General features: G+C 43.7%; 1 long non-coding RNA gene across 2 annotated transcripts; it reads right to left on the reverse strand.

Annotated features, from left to right (window-relative positions):
• Window positions 1-327: 327 nt before the first annotated feature.
• LOC126635174 (uncharacterized) lies at window positions 328-4,498 on the reverse strand. Of its 2 annotated transcripts, XR_007627546.1 has the most exons (4): window positions 4,438-4,498; window positions 2,579-2,678; window positions 1,341-1,374; window positions 328-396 (listed from the first exon to the last, which is right to left on the reverse strand). It is a non-coding gene; the product is annotated as an uncharacterized LOC126635174 (long non-coding RNA). The 2 variants fall into 2 exon arrangements; XR_007627545.1 differs by lacking the exon at window positions 328-396 and having other exon boundaries at window positions 1,334-1,374.
• Between the last annotated feature and the right edge of the window lie 593 nt (window positions 4,499-5,091).

Below are 5,091 nucleotides of genomic sequence, written 5' to 3' on the forward strand. Positions count from 1 at the left end.
CCCCGTGAGGTTGCCCAGAGAAGCTGTGGCTGCCCCTGGGTCCCTGGAAGTGTCCAAGGCCAGGTTGGATGGGGCTTGGAGCCACCTGGGCTGGTGGAAGGTGTCCCTGCCCACGGCAGGGGGTGGCACTGGATGGGCTTTAAGAAACAGAAACAAGGAAGAGAATTTGGCTCATATTCCTTTTACAGTATTAGACAATATGAATACAAGCATCAGTAAAGAATATTAACCCTCCTTCCAGAGACACACCCATCTGGCATTACAAATGCTTATAGACCCTATTCAAGCCAGAGAACGGATTTAAAGAGCGCTTACCCTGCTCAGGCTCTTGGATTTCAGCTGCGTTCATTTGATTTTGCTAGAAATCTCTTTCAGAAGGCCTTTCAAATCAGAGAGCTTCACCAAAAAAAAAAAAAAAAAACAAAAAACAACAAAGGTTATTTATGTAAAGTCAATCTAGCTCAAAGAAAGCAATGCTCACAAGTTCTGTGAGTAACAAGCAATTGCCTCTCCAAATATTACACTAAATGCAACAGTGCTTGAAAGGAACCTTCCAATTAGAGTGTTCATCAGGGCAATTAATGCAGTGAGCCCTGATGCAGATGTATTTCAGCTGGTTAACAAGAACAGAAGCACAATATGGATATTACTTTTCAGTAGAGAATTACGGTTATCAGATCTCCTTTCAGTTTCAAGAAGAGCATCACTAGCCACAGACTCACTCACCATTTCCATTTCAGCCTGGAGAGCAAGCCATTATTCTGCAGTCTAAATTATTTGACATCAATCAAAAGATGTATTTTGAAGTGTTATGTGGGTCTTATCACCCTTGGACTTCTAAGAAGTCTGTTCTTCACGCCAGAGCAACTCCCTGCTTCAGAGGCCAAATACACAATTGAATCAAGCCTCAGAAAATACCCCCTGGGAAGGTCTTTTCAGTATCCCAGTCATAAAAGTTATACCTGTATGACCCTGGGAATTCTGATCATGATGTGCTCTCTAGTAGACCGGTAGCTTTCCATTGCTTAATTACTTCATGCCTTCAGCTCTAGAAGCTAAATCTGACAGACATGTGTGGGAAGGGGACACTTCATTACTTGATCACTATAACCTTTCTCTGTAGTAGTGATCAGATGCATTGCCAAGTGTATCCTTTCATAAGTCACTGCTGCTTCTGTAATTCTTTGCTGTTTTGCACTATAGTAAACTTAGACATTCATTCTTTAAAGTTGGTGTCTTTGTTCCTTAAATCCATCCTCATTCCCAGGGCAAAACAGTGGCCCATCACCTGCTTTACCAGAGACAATCACGTTTCCCAGAGCAATTTCAAACACAGGTACCTTTGCATCCAGTTGTCTAAATCGATGCACCATCCTGAAAGCAGGAGGAGAACAGGGAGGAAAGGGCTGAGTTCAGGTATTAGAGAAACCTTGCCTAACTACCACACTCCCCTCCAGTGCTCCATCCTCCCAAGGAGGTGCAGCTGCAGGTGACTGGCATTGCTTTCATGACAAGTAAATGAACTAACCTATTATAACCTATAACCTATTAATAGGATGCTGTTCCATTTTCCTTCTCAAGACGCTTCTGCTTCCAATACAAAAGTTGCTTTTTGGGCATTTGTTTGGCTTCTTATGCAATGCTGGGTTGCCTCTGGGTAGTCTCAACTTAAACATTTATCTGTGGACAGCAACGTTCATGTGCAGGGGCACAGAAGAGTCTGGTCTTTCTCGCCCATTCTGATCAGCTCTTCCCTCCCATCTGATTCAGGGAAATACTCAAGCTGCTGGAAGTTAGCAACCAAGTTCAGCCATCACACAGATCAGGTCACTGTTCTGTTTTCCACCTTTATTTATGTTTTTGTTTGTTTTTTTTTCCCCTCTTAGACTATTACTCTGAAAACACTGAGACAGATCCCGAAGATAGTGTGTCACAAGCTGGCACTCAAAGAAGCACAGTTCAAGTCCCCAAACTTCCAATCCCATCATTCCAAAGAGCATCTTCTCCTCCCCAGAGGTCTCTCCTCCTCATGCTATTAAGCACAGATCTCCATAGAGATTGTTATTCCAGGTGTAATATTCCAGTAATATTCTCTGCTAACTGCATCATAGAATTATTTAGGTTGGAAAGATCATCGAGTTCAATCCTTAACCCAGCACTGCCAAGGCCACCAACAAACCGTGTCCCCAAGTGCCACACCCACATGGCTTTTAAATCCCCCCAGGGATGGGGACTCCACCAGTGCTCTGGGCAGCTGGGCCAGGGCTGGACAACCCTTTCAGTGAAGAAATTCTTCCTAATATCCAACCTGAACTTCTAATGTTGCAAGAATAGTCAGCAATAGCAATGCTTTCCACGATGAGATCTCAAAACACCACAGGAAGACATTTTCTTCCCTGCAGCACATAAAAAGAGCCACCATTTCACTTCAAAAATTAAAAATAAAAAGCACATTTACGCTGAGTTTATTTACTTACTCATTAACGTTTGTAAACATTTAGAGCTGCTGGAAACTTGCCTTCACTAGAAATATTCAACAGAAAATTAAGAGAAGGAAGACAAAGAAGGGCAGACGTACTCTTCTGATGAATCGTTTGCTTTGGTATTGATTTTGACAAGGTAATTCTCCTTCATGACAGCTTCCCATGCCAGAATTTCATTGTCCTCATTTCTTGAGCCTGGGAAATATATTGGGAAAAAAAAGAATAGTTAAATTTGTCTCTCCAATGCTAAGATGCAAAAAGGCTGGGTCAGCGCTTGCACCCATAGGTTAATGATTCCCTTCTCCACATCCTGAGCACTCACAGCCCCACTTTCCCCTTCCCTTCAACTCCTGGCAACCAGAGTTGGTTGAAAAGAGGAAATATGGAGGGGGAAAAAAAAAAAAAAAAAAGAGACAAAAAACCCCCAAAACAACAGAAAACCCCCACACTTCCAAGCTCCAAAAGTCCTTCTGGATTTTTTTTGGAGTCTGTTACCACAGGTACAACTGCTTCAACAGGTACAGGACATTCTAGAAACGTTCTATGTGGATTTGAGCTTTCTGTTTGTCTGCACACTATCCCATATTGGAACATTAAGAGTGAAATACGTTAAGAACCATGACTTGTCATTGAACTACAATATTTCAGAAAGATGAAGCACTGTCTTCTCTAAAAAGCATCTCCTGGTTATGCTGTAAATTCAGGAGTGACACAGAGCAACCCACCTGGAGGCAGCAAAGTCCTCCAGGATAATACTCCAGCATTTAGTCCTGTTCCATTTGGACAGCACAAACCACATGGGTTTTAATACAAAACTAAAATTAACTGAGACAAAAGAAGTCCAGAGCTGGAAAACGGCTGAAGTTTCATTTCCTCTAACCTCACACAGCCCTCAGTTGTTCTCCCACATACCAACAAGCATCCAAACACCCAAATCCCAACCATTTCCATAATAGTTAAGTGAGGAAGGCAGGATTTGGCAGCAGTCTAGACATTAATGTGCTCTCTCCATGCAGGTCTCAGCTCCTATCATCAGCAAAAACCTGATGACATTCTGGCTCTAATTAACTCCTCCATTTGCTTTCAGAACTGCAACATCATCTGTGCATCCTTTGAGCAGAAATATCTGCCATCCGACAACCTCCCCTGCAAGGAAACCACCCAGTGATTTGGGCAGCCAAAATGGTTTAGTCAGTGCTAAGGAACATCAGACCCCCAAAGGAGGCTCTTCCTCCTAAACTACCAACAAATCCAGCCCCTGCTGCAGGGAACAGGCAGGTTGCTGATGGCTGGGAAGAAGCCTGTTAGTTAATTCAACTTATCCTCTCCCAGGTGCTTCTGAATGGCACTTATGAGGAAAAAAGAAAACACTCCATTTGTTGGGGGAAAAAGCTTGTTAAAACAATTCCTATCTGTGCCTCTGACAGAGGAAATAAGGGAGAAATAGTTAAAGGACTGACTCGCCACATTTTTGAGGTCCTTTGCCCATCTGGCCACATCCAGAGGGCCAGGAAACTCTTTATTCTCTTTCTGTCACTCTCCAGCAAACAGAACAAATTTAAAAAAAACACTAAACCACAACCCGACAAAGCTGGAAAGCAGCACAGGCAGCCCTAAACTGATAGGATGAATCCAAAGTCTTCACTGATTTACACACATGAGGTAATTCTACCTCAAAATGGCTCGGACAAGAAAACACTGGATAACTCCGACTTGAAGATTTGAATCTTACCCAAGAGACTTCCAGCAACACAGTGGATTTGCTTATGACAGACAACATGAATGAGCTGCTTCTCCCTTCCAGCACAACCAGCTCCTCCAAGGTCTTACAGTGCCCTTGGTAATTTCCCAGCAAACAACCAACTCCCTGGATTAGGCACAGAATGCCAAGCAGGAACTGCAATGCCCCTGCCACAGAGACGACTTCTGGGCAGCAAGGACAAATCCAACTCACAACAAATGGATGGCTCTTTGCTTTCCTTCTGACAGCAGCACTTGAAACACTTCCTCAGCACGTAGGCAAAGATGACGAAAGGGAAGGGGATGGTCAGGTGACTGCAGTATTCCTGCACCAGGAAGTAACGCTGGAACTTCCACACCTGGTCGTTGTTCTCTTGCACTGATCCAACCGTGTAACTAATGGGTGAAGAAACAGAAAACACCCCCCAGGATTAGATACTCAGAGAGCCCCATCAGAACCAGGGAATACAGCATTTCTGTGCTGCACCAGGGCAGGGTTTCACAGAGCCACAGAGTCACGGACTGGTTTGGGCTGGAAGGAACCTTAATCCCTCCCCAGGACACTGCACCAGCTTCCATCAAACTTGTCCCAGGTTGGACTTGGCTCCCAGCCAAGTGCCTGGACCTCAGGGACAAAGCCTTCCCCCTCCCTCTCACTCTCGTGTAATTGACCAAAAAGATCACGAAAAAGAAAAATCAAAAGAACCCAAACCGAACTGAATTTTAAGTGGAAGATTTATATATATATATATATACAAAGAAAATTATATACAGGGAACCCCCCAAAGGGGAAAAGGGAAGGGAAAGGGAAAAGGGAAAAGGAATAAAAAGGGATATAACGCAAATACTTCCCTCCAGAGATAGCGAA

The sequence above is a fragment of the Myiozetetes cayanensis genome, unplaced genomic scaffold (genome assembly GCF_022539395.1).
Source record: "Myiozetetes cayanensis isolate MyiCay16 unplaced genomic scaffold, myiCay2020 scf1124, whole genome shotgun sequence".
Classification (NCBI taxonomy): Eukaryota; Metazoa; Chordata; class Aves; order Passeriformes; family Tyrannidae; genus Myiozetetes; species Myiozetetes cayanensis.